This window comes from Aphis gossypii, chromosome X (assembly GCF_020184175.1).
Source record: "Aphis gossypii isolate Hap1 chromosome X, ASM2018417v2, whole genome shotgun sequence".
NCBI classification, from domain to species: domain Eukaryota; kingdom Metazoa; phylum Arthropoda; class Insecta; order Hemiptera; family Aphididae; genus Aphis; species Aphis gossypii.
Window position 1 is genome coordinate 61,046,561 of NC_065533.1, and position 13,301 is coordinate 61,059,861.

The 13,301-nt window shown below is 27.9% G+C and overlaps 1 protein-coding gene across 1 annotated transcript in view; it reads left to right on the forward strand.

The window, feature by feature from the left end:
• The window catches only part of LOC114124187 (irregular chiasm C-roughest protein-like), a 205,513-nt gene that overhangs the window by 41,715 nt on the left and 150,497 nt on the right, over nucleotides 1-13,301 (forward strand). The gene's annotated exons all lie outside the window — the stretch shown is intronic.

A 13,301-nucleotide genomic window follows, 5' to 3' on the forward strand; every position in this document is an offset into this window, starting at 1 on the left:
TTATATTATAATAATATTATGTATGACGTATAATATAATGTGTATTATGTAAAGCACTCGTATACGTCAGATAGATCAATTGAGTCGATAATTCTTTTATATTAATCTATCTATATTAGTCGCACGACTATATATACATATATAATCACGCGATAGAAAATAAACAATATTATTCCATTAGATATAATATAGTACAGTATAGTATAGAGGTATTATAATATTATTATTATGACGGTTCTTGATATTTCGTCACGCGCGTTGTCCGAGGTCCGACAGTCTTAAAAATTCCCACTCGAATATCAAAACAATAATATTATCCATTATTGTTATTTTATTATGTTTATTAAATTATAAAATATATTAACTTTATAACGTCACAGAGTATTTATTTCATAATATACAGGATGATTAACCGAATATATTTACGCCCCTTGTTTACTTTAAATTCATATGGTATATTATTTTCAAATACTGATTTTTAGAATTATTTATATTATAAATATAATCATATATATATATTATATATATATATTATATTTGAACAATTTTTTATTTTTTACTTAATTTAAGAATTATTTGGTGGTGGTATACAAACGTTTTTTTTAAAACAAAATGACCACCTTTCTACTGAAAATTTTCTATCAGATTTATTAATTATTTTGAATATATTTATAAAAATATAAACGAGTAATCTCTAAGTTTTTAAATGTACTATACATTTATTATCATAGTCATTAATGACGGCTTTAAACTACATATAAAATATTATGTAGGTATTAACTTAAATGTTTAGTCTAGTTGTCTAGTACTTAAGATACTAGGACAATATTTACAATTTCAACTTTGATAATAATTATAATAATAATCCCAGTAATTAAAGTTAATTAATTCAGAAAACATTCGTTCGAATTTTGATTTATATACCTCACCAACGTTTTTAAATAATTTATCTTTCTAAAAATCGATTACATAATACAATGAGTTCATATTTTAAAAACTAGTTTACATTATTACAAGACACTTTTAATCTTTATACTGATATAGATTGTATAATAATTTTAAGCATGTATTTAAACTATGGCCATTTGTATACTTAAAAATTCTAAAATCAAAATTTCAATGACTAATTATTATAAATGATAATATTGGGGTGTACTTCATGCTTGGTAAAACACACTGCAAAATATAAAGGTAGGTTTACATATAAATAAAACAGGTGCGTAATCTTGTCGATCGAAATCAGTACCTACAGTTAGGTATATCATAATAATAATAATATATAATATTTCATATGTATTTGACTCGTACATTTTATTATTGATATTATTTTTCTCTGGGTGTAAGCTGACACAACGACCTAATTTATATCTCATTCACAGATGGACATATATATATATATATATATACATACATTATACGTACACAAGCGTGTGGCTATAAATATATATATTTATATAAATCCATCAGTCATTAATAAAAGTGGGCTGTCAAGACCAATAGAATTTTTGGAATTATACCTCCCGTCGTCGATTATACACATGGTGAAGTTACAAGTGGGAGGTTCTGTATATTATGTGTGTTGATAGTAAGAAAATTATACTGATTCACTACAGCAGTTCTCTCGGTGGTTACGATTCAAACCCCTACGGGAATCGATGGCATATCTCATTCATTGTACTGATACAATCATAACAATATTATTGTGTTTTATTTCAAATGACTAGGTACATATGCAATGTACACATATTTACATACAAGGTGATAATTTTAAAAGTAAACATTTGCTTAGAAAGTATTTACGTTTTTGTCAATATATATAAGGTATATATATATATATATATATATTACATAAATTAAGGCCATAATAAAACAACATAAAAAAAAATTTATTTTCGAGTAGCTAAATAGTTATAATAGGTAGTGTTTACTTACTAAATTTTAAATTCGTATTAAAATTGTCAGAAAATATTCTGCTTAGTAATATTAATATACATATATAATATATAATATGTTGTCATTCATAATCATAAAATAAAAGATTAAAAATTTAATTTTACAATGACTTTAAATTATGTCTAAAAAAATACTTCTAAAAATATTCATAAATTTTGATGTAACTTTAAAGGAATAATTATAATGTACAACGTCAGTGGCTTATATTTAGCCTTCAAGGGGTGACGCTTCACGTAATTAATCAACTTCTTAAATCTTTTGAATACTTATTCAACAGTTTATATTCATTTAATAAATAATATAACAATAATTAAGACAAACACAAGTTTACAATAAAATTGCGTTAGAATCGAGAAAATATAGCACAGCGAGGAGCTTTTATAAATAATATTTTTATCATTAGAGAAAGTTTTGTTGAATGCTATTCCAAAAGTTGATTTAAAACGATAAATAATATTATAGATTGATTCGATATTATAGAACCGCACACAAAACCGTTACGTTATTTGGGATTTATTTCGAGTGCGCAATGTATAATAATAACAATATGTATTACGATATACATTTACGCGGTAAAGGAATGCTTATCGACTTTACTTTAACTCTAAATGTCGACTCTGTTGTGCCAGTTCGTTTTTTTTTTGTATTGTGGTTTTGACATTCATAACCCTACTCGCTACCCGTATCATTAAATACCGCTTTCGATTGAAAATGTATTAAAAAATATAATAAAACATAAATGAAAAAAATCTTTTTTTATGTATCAAAAATCTGAAAATTACCATTTCAAACTTATATATTTATGTGGAGCAAAGTAAATAAGAACATGTCGAATGTATGATGATGGTAGTTTAATGATTGAAAATAAAATTGATTCGCTTACAGAGTGAGATGTACTTACATATTATATAAAAGGGTAAAAATTGGAAGCGTGAGAAAACGTCATTTGTCGCTTGTAAATATACATATATAATATATTATACACATTGCATCACACACACAGTATAATGAATTTATTTATCGACGCCACCGCTGAGTATATTATTATACCCGTTTCTGTATGTAATGACGTAATGTTTGTTGGCAGTCCTTTTATTTTAAATCGCAATATATGGAAAAACAGAGTTGACATTGTAGCTGTATATAATAATAATAATAATAATAACGACTGCAGCCATCCCGAGATTGAGCATAGATGCATAGTATAATGTTATTAGGTACTATAATATTATAAAGTCGTCTGACGCGTTAATGGGCAGTATCTGAGATACGTATCTTAAATTGAAGATACATTTGTATCGTATAACTACATCACATAGTTTGACACTTGTTGACTGTATAGTGTATATATAATTTTTTATTTATCTATTTATTATATTTAGATATTTTTTCTTTAGCATAGACAAGATATTTTGTATATTTAAATTTATTTTTAGAGCACCTATAATATTAGATACAAATGCAAAGATACATTATTTTTCGAAATTTAAGAACAACAAATTAATACTTACCTAGTCTATTATTTTCATTGAACTGATTAATGCAATCACACAATTTATCGTATAAAACAAGTTCAAAAAGGATAGGTACTGCAGTGCGCTCATTGCAGTGAGTAAAATTATTAGTTTCATTGATTAGAAATCATTTTTGAATTTTTCACAAAAAAAATACCATATCATTATCGAACACACATAATGGTATAGGTATTGATAGATCGTTTGGGTATAAATAATAATTATATTTCCATAATATGAATTTCTGACAATGATTATTATCGTCATAATGATTATTATCGTCGATAAACGTATTAATAAGTATGTAATATACAATATATAACTAACAACTATGTACAACGTTCTATAAATTACATTAAACAACCATACGTTTTACTAATTTTACTCACTAAAATACGTAGTAAGTAGGTACATATTATTTTTCTTTAATGAATCTCACTTATCTTGGATACAATATAATAGTATTATGTATTTTAGAAAATAACTGATTTTAATGTATCTTGATATGTGTTTTCAAATAACTTTTAACCATTCTTGCAATCTGCGTATACCTAATATAATAATAATAATAACGTATACGAAATGCGATTGTGCGCCAATATTATTTAAACAACGTATGGTTGGAATGTGAGTAAATAATTGCAATAATAACAATAACAATAATAATAATAAAAAAAAAAATTATATTATCGATTACAAAATCATTACAATAACGACAGCCGACTTTGCGCATGGGCTTATATCTACATTATTGTTATTATTGCGGTTACGAGCCGACGGAGATGATGACGACGAATAATATTATTATGTGCATAATAATAATATTATAATCACAGATGATGCATTTTATGCGACGGCGATGCGGTCGAACCCGTTTTCCGAGAGACGTATAATATTATAAAAATAAAACTCGAAAAGACAAAGTCGACCTCTGCGCACCTGTATAGTAAATACGCCGAACAGTATAAAACCAAACATATATTATAATAATATTGTAATGTTCGTACTATCTACGTCAAACTGGTTATGAGGCGCCGCAACGGTGTCGGCCGCCCGGTCGGTTTGTGTCGCGCGAGCGTCGCGTGTAACCGCACGCAGAACACGCGTCCGCGGGAGGAGACGATCGGAATACAGCATTATAATATTACTATATACTTTCCAATACCCGTTTCCCAGCTGTAGTTCACACACACACATATAAATAATAAAATATGTTCATTTGGACACGGTAATATGTGTGTGTGTGTGTGTGTTATGTGTATAATATATTTTATTGTACGACCGCCGAATAACATTGTTATTATTATTGTCAACACCACTGTCCTCACGTCGCTACGGTATTGCAATACACGTGTATTATAGAGGCGCCTCGTAGGATATGTAAATTTTCATGTTTTTACTCGACCGTTTAAACTTTTCACGAAACTTCCGTTCCGCTATTCAAGACCCTATATCGACTAGTTTTGCGTACAACATTTATAATTTTGTTAATGATATTATACAAACTTATTACGAACACCGATATATTATCTACCGTAAATTATTAAATTCCATAAAACTGATCAGTTATAGACTATAATATTCTCGTAGGTGGTATACGGATAACGTGTTAATTTGTTTCATCCTTAAATTAGTTAAGTGCTTACATTTATCAATATTTTAGTTTAGGTTGTAAAGAAGTGCAGTTTGACAATCGTCTATCTGCCTATCTACTATTATGATAATCTCATCGTAATTGATAAATCAATTATTGTTTAACTTGTTAGCGCGTATACTAATATTATATTATACCTACAAATTTGCTCAAATATGTACTACATAATTATCTAATCACTATAAATTACCTATTAAAAACTAAATGAATACTTGAGTTACAGTCAAGGGTTAATTAATGTTTAAATAATATGCATTTAACAAATACTTCTATTTATAAGTTGTATAATAAATTTATCATTTATCACTGTTGAGCGTTATATTTATCGACAACGTGTATTATTCTATATTACTATAATATATTTGATGACCGCGAACGACTGGTCGCGAGTCGATGGTCTCATAAAATATTGTATTACTTTTATCACACCGCCATATCTATTTGAAAAGTTCAGTTGTTTATTTTTACCATCGACAAAATATAACGATTATCTATACTTCTCGCTCTGCTGATACGCTGCAGCCAATATCATTTCGAGCGATCAATATAATGCAATATATTATTTTATAGTTAGTAGGTTGCTGAATTGTTTTTCATAAATAGCAACAGAAATATATATATATATACATACGAATTTATATACCTATCATGTTTGACTTTTATAGGATTATAATAACATAACTCAATATCGAACACAGTATAATTTTATATTGTTTTTACTAATGCCTCTGCACTGCAGATGAATATTATGTGTCGTAATGGTTTGTAAAAAAAAAAAAAAAAAAATACCACGTTGACTATCTACGGCAGACAAAATATTATTACATAAAATGTATAACTAACCCGCTGACGTTGTTGCTGTAGTCCTTTTTCTTGATCACTACTTTTTTTTATAAGGTTTAATTCGAGAATAATGACCTCTGCATCAGGATGTCTGGAATAAGATTTTTTTAGAAGACAAACTTGTATTTTTGAAAACGGCGCTTTAATATTTTTCTAAACGATCATTTATATGAAATAATAATAACGTAAATATTAATGAGCCAAGTTATTTTCATCGTGTATAGCGAATAAAACTATAAAAGTCCACTATATTTAATTACGAGTATAATAATTAATGATTATTTTTGAAAAATGTTGTTATTCAATGACTAAAAATTATGTAAAAAAAAAAAATGTATACATAAATATTTTCAAAATTTTCAAAAACTTTTACATTCCTTTTTGTGATGTATAGATAATGAATGTTTATTAGTAGTTAGGAGAGACTACTATGTGGTAGTAACTAGTATTCATATATTTTATTATTATAAGCGGGCCGCCGAAAAATAAGAATAATGGTCTATGCATATTTTCTGAATACGTATACCTATGCGCCTAACAACGAATTCTTTTGTGTTGGCAGAAACGTTGGTAGGTATATAATGTCAATATGGTAGCTTGACGAGCAACAATCGAAAATAATAATATCTTCTCATCGTATTGTCGTGACCTATCTTAATCCCTACACCCCATGCACGCTTTTGCACACGCGTTCACACCAAAGTTTATAATAAATTATTTTATTCCATCATGTCCATGCGCGAAACATAACTGCGCTATAACTGAACATATTTATCACGATCAATTTTCCGCAAGACTTACGTATAACGATCATAAATAACATTACATTGTGTATATAATAGATATGTATATAGCGAATGACGTAAACGGGAGAATCTATAAGACGATACTTATTTTTAATTTTTTTTTTGTTTTTTCGTGTTAGTACAAAAAAACGGGTCAACAAGGTTTGTTTTTGTTATTTTTTTTTTTTTAATAAAACCCTGCATAATACTTTCAATAGCCAAATGAAAAGAATCATACATTTTTTCCGGATTTTAGACATTATATTGTACTAATATATATTACATACAAGGTCTGATTAACCACATAAATATATTTTTTTTTTATTAGTTATCTGAGATATTATAAAGAGTTGCTATTAACAATTTTCCTAGTAATAAATTATTATTTTTTTGAAAACCAGTTATGACTACGCACTATAATAACTTTTGCTTTCTCACTTTATCATATTTTTGGTCATACACAAAGTATAAAGTATAGTTCTTATGCTTTTTGATCTAAAAACCAAATTAATATTTTTTATAAAGATAAATAATTAACATTTATTTGTATTCTTCAATTCGAATATCTAGAAAATCTTGTTATCTAATTGAAAAAATTTACCAAATGTAAAGAAAGAAAATTTTATTTTGAAAAAAAATATATAATCTTGTATCGTCACACAATACAACTACTCAAACAGCATACAAAATCTAAGTATATACATTCAAAAATAAAGTCTCCGAATGAATTTAAAAATCGTTGAAATCAAAATTTGAATAAAGGTGTATTAATTTATTAAAATATATAGAATACAGGGTGAACGTGCTTGATGAATCTCATCATGACTCTGTGTAGTTTCCGTAAACAAAATAACATCCGGCATTATACGTCCGTGTATAAAGAGGTAATTATATTTCAAATTATTAATAAATACTGTAAGTTTTTATACCTATTATAATATTATAATGGTGATCGTTTGTTATCACGCGAAAACGAAATTGTTCGCCCGAAATTAATAAGTAGGTGGGTATAGGTACACAATATAGTGTTCTGTTCGGACGATTTTATATTAAAATATAAATACATATATTATAGAGTTATAGAAACCTACCTTATACACAGGGTGATTCACCTAATTTTTGACATTTTCTGAATCATAAAATTGTGTAGTATATATATATGTGGTAATAATCTTTAAAAATGATTTTATTGAAGCATAAAATAGATTGGAACTAGTATTTGTTATATCCAGACAGTTTTTCAAGTTATAAAATGTTGAAGGAGAAGTGTTAGGTTGGTAATTAATAAAATGTCCATGTTATTATTGTTTAATACCTTCCAAAACCATTTGAAAAAACGAGTTGGTATTGCTATTAGGGCACAATTTAAATAGTATAAAAACTCACATTTTTTAAAAGAATATAATAATATATGGTATTATGATTTATTTAAAAAATTAGAATTTGAATAATTTAATTTCTAACGAAAAAAATGATTGAAACTGTTGTGAGTACGGTTTTTTGGTTTGACGATCGAGAGTAAAAGTATTTGTTTTTCACACGATATTTAATTTTATTGTATTATATATTTTAAAACTAAACTTTATAATTTCGAAAACTGAACATAATAACGTACTTATTATGATTGATTCGGTGGAGTACAAAATCATGTTATATACCGCAATAGTACAGATGGGATTTTACACACGCAGTTCATTCAGATTCTAGACGAACGGAAGGAAAGTCAATCGTTTTTTATGAGTATAATCAGTATTATTATTATTTCTCGGCCGATATGATATAAAATTATATTACTATAACGTGACCCAAAAAATACGAGACTCTCGTTGATGGAACGCGGCGTTCAACCGTGTGTCATGGCGATTAATAATATACATTATACAACACAACAATATAACAATAATAATATCGACGAGACGGTGTTTAAAATGGAACATGGATGAATAGTTATGCGTCGGATCCGCTCTCTATATATTATTATAATAAACCTACGTTCGGTGTGAACAAACACGCGCATCTCACGCACTGTTTATTTTGTGTATTACCACCACTGGATTCGGTAGGGTTAAATAATTATATAAGTATATTAGGCGCGTGAGGGTATAGTTATAGTAGATTCGTGTATAGGCACTAGTCAGGTACGCTAAATTATATGGTCCGCAGCGATATGCGCTCGGCGATGACAGATTTGACAACGGTCGAGAATGAGTAGCTGGTTTTCAATAATAATTAAGGGTCGAGAGATAAAAAGTGGAAATTTAAAATTACCCGCTAGAATATTATTCTAAATATATTATTATACATTAAAGAATAAAATTGAATTTATTTCAAAACTATATAATAAATAAACGACGGATGATATCTATTTTTTGTCTTGCAAGTTGCGACGCGGTTCGTATCATATCGCATTGTCTTTTATACATTGGAGTTTTTCTAGTTTATCTCAACTGTCGAGCACAAAAAAAAGGTTCTCAATAAACAAAAATATATATATATTATATATATATGTGTGTGTGTGTGTTAGGTACCTACACATTTTTTTATATTTTAATATACTTGATCACAAATTATTATAACTTTTAACTTATTATTATTTGATACTGAAAAAAAAATCAAGAAAAGATGAAAAGAGAGTCGCGATCGACCTGTTGGCTGTTGGCCACTCCTGTTCTACACTCCTCTTCAATCGCAGATTAGCGGACAAGAAAATGCATTATAAATGCATTTGATGTTATTACGTTTTTCATCTCGCTATAGTGCACTTTAGAAACCTCGTGCAATTGGACGACGCGATTCTATACTAACCGCCGCCGCAATATGCGAGTTCTGTCTGCCGACTGATTACTAATATATATATATATATATATTTATATTCGGATTTTCATTAATTAACAATAGCATTTGTGTGAAAACAGTGGCTACGACGCAGTCTGCACGTGTGTTTTATTATTTATCGTTTAGTATACAGAGTGATCATCGTCTGTATGATCATCCTAATTTTTTCTTAAAATACAATTCTGATTTTTAAATTTTAAGTTAACTTGAGAGGATTATTTTTCCAATACTTAATTTTATAAAATTTAAATCGAGTTCTGTGGTGGCGATATAAATTTATAAATTTAATAATATCAAATGAGAATCATCCCTTTTTCATAAAACATAGTTTATTAAAAAAAGTTTTTTGAAAATATCGATATAATATTTAATTCAAAATGTAAACTTGTTGTTTTCAAGTTATTCAACTTAATAGATATCAGCGGTATTAAAGTAACTGATAATTATCTATTAAAGCTTTTTAATATACCTACCTTAAAAAAACTCTGAGTATAATAAATATATTATCTAGATTAAAAAATAATGTTAATAATCCTATTTTAATTTTTTTAAATCATTTTAAGAACTACTATTCTTTTAGTATAAATAATAAATATTATATATTTTAATAGCTCAGATACTATTAATTTTTATTTTTATTTAAGTACAATAACATTTGAAAAATGTTTGTATCGCCACAAGACTGCTCTATAATTCTGTATAACTAGAATATGATATTCCTATTCGGTATAATGAATATATTCAATAATTCCAGTATCGTTGATAATATTTTGTTTTTCGATATTTTTATGTAATTATGATGACGTCAACCACACATCAAACATACTATGTTATAAAGTATACATGATAATACGCCTATCATATAGGATACACCGACACGAAAAAATGTTGTTCGAAACTGAAAAAAGAAATACTACGTAATAATAATGTCTGTATTAGGCGTTTTTAATTTGGGATCAACGACGGTGATGATAAAATTATATTATTTTAATGGTCTGGACTCATCATCATTCTTTAAGTCGATTTACAATTAAGCGCCGGCCGGACGCCGTCCTCTTAGTTGAATTCATCACCAGCCGAGACCACACATACACAGGGGCGTTACTATAATACGCATAAAGGTGTATGCGATAACGATGTAATTACTAATTTCGTAATTTGTCTCGACACATCAATCCGTATACATATAATATTATAATAATATAATGTAACGTCCGGGCGTACTCACAAAAAATGGCTTTAAAGTATATAAACGCAATTAGGTATAATTAGGTATAAGTCTACGAAGATAACGATTGGTTTTATTTTTTAATGACTTTTTTTAAAAACATTATTGATTAGTACGGCACGTGATATACCTACTCCGTTTTCGTTTCGATTCCATACCTGTATTTTGAATTATGTTATGTTAAACAAATGGGAAAACGAGAAAATATACTCATCTGCACCCTGCAGTAAGTACATTCTAATATTAGGTATAGTTTTTCTTCAGGTATTCTATTTACTTATTTTAACCCATCATTTGGCATTTCTTTTAGCTCTTTATACGAAAAATAAGCTTCGTTTTACTTTAATTGTCTATAACTTAATTTTTCGGATGTCTTATTACGTATCAAATAATTTTTCATGGGTGCCATATTTTCATTATCATCTTAATTAAACTGTGTTTCTCTCAAATAATATCCAATACTTCTGCGTTAGCTTTTCTTTTAATTCCAGCTTGTCTTCTCCTGCAGCATCCGTATTCAGCACCACATCTGCATACATTCAACATTATTTTAAAATCCACGTTTCATAATTACAAGTCACAATACTCTAGAGTCCAGTCGTACGTTTTAATTGGTTTATTTTCACAGTTCTATAATATATTCTCTTCGATATGAGTAATTTAATTTTGTTACTGACCTACATATATGATATGAGGTTGAATTTAATTAACGGTATTTGATCGTAAATATTACTATGGATAATAAAATATTAGGGTAATATTTGATACCTGCGTGGGCTACATTATACATATATATATTTATACTGTAGTGTTTGGACCGAATATATTTTATACTTGTCGTTAATGTTTAATCAGTGTTATGAATAATTACGCATTAAAATAATATGTACCTACCTAATAAAACATTTAGACATAAACTAATGTAAACACCTTCCAAACGAGAGAGAGAGAGAGAGAGAGAAATAACTAACCTATTTGTTATTCGTCGTCTACCCCGAATAAACTATTATAGAACTTTTAATATTATAATATTATACTCTTCAGGCGTAAAATCAATCAAATCCAATTTGAAATTCATCATCCCTCACGTGCTCTTTTGGTTCCTGGTATTAAAATCTCGAAGTATACCTCCAAAGCTTAACCTCGTCGATTGTATAAATGATTGTGACTTATCTTATCTCATTTCACCTATGTATAAATAGAATTGTTTTTTCGATCCGCCTTTTTCATCAAATTTCATCTGGTTCCGCAACCTCAATCTCTTTAGATATAAAAATATTTAATCATCGATTTCAGCGATATCTTACGTTTCTATTATTCCTTTAAATCAGAATCCAACAACCTTTTTAGTGTCAAGGGCCAAAAATTAAAAAAAAAATTTGCTAACTTATATTTTGCAGAGATTTGAATAAAACTAAACTAAGTTGTAGCCATATCATTAAAAGCAGCTTTGATACTTTCGTCACTTCATCACCAGCTTTTATCAACCAACATAATGTGGAATTCCATATTTTTGAGCTAATTTTATTATAAATTGTAGTTGCGGGCTGCATGCTTTAAACCTTGCACGACTACTCATCCTTTTTGTATACCGTCATTCGAGATTTTTGACATTTTTAATCTCTTTATCAACAAATTGTCATTACGATACATCCGCACTCATTGCCTCTTTACAATCTTACGAAATATTCTAATATTTAATATTCATATATTTCAATACTCTTATTAACTCTACGCCAAATATATGTTAGCTATTTTATTATTTTTTAACCGCATAGAATATAATACCGTTTATTTTTTTTGTATTTGTAAAGAAATCTATTTAAAATTATATAAACGTTTACAAACCTCTGGTATTGTGTATTTACAATTAAAATTAATTTTAAAAACTAACATTGGTATTTTAAAGTTGTCAGGCGATTCCTCTTTTTTCAACGTTAACTATTAACGATACTGCGTGGGTTGTACAACAACATTAGTGGCAACTAAATGATCAATCGTGGACGGTTTCAAAGTCTATCTTATTTTGTTAGATATATATACATTATCTTAACTACTATGCATTTAGTAGCCTCGTAAGAAAAATATATTTTTTATAGATCTTTATCAATATAATCAACCATGTTTCGTTCCCATACCTAAAATAACATAATAACATACCTACATATACATAATTTACCAAAAATGTTTACCTATACATCTAAACAGAGTATTGTGAACATAAGAGTCTTTGATTTTGTTATAGAAATTATAATCCTATTCAATTAAAACTATAAAGTCGATCCAACGAATCTTCTTATACGTAAAAAAACCGTTTATTATAATATGAAGCTGGGCAATGGATAAACGGACGGCGACAGGCGAATGTCCTACTATACACTGGTACCATACACGTGTTCTGCGCGTGCAGTTAGCTTGTATAATTTTTAATAATATATGTGCACCTATAGTCAAATTATACATCTCAGATGAGACATGCGCGTGTTGGT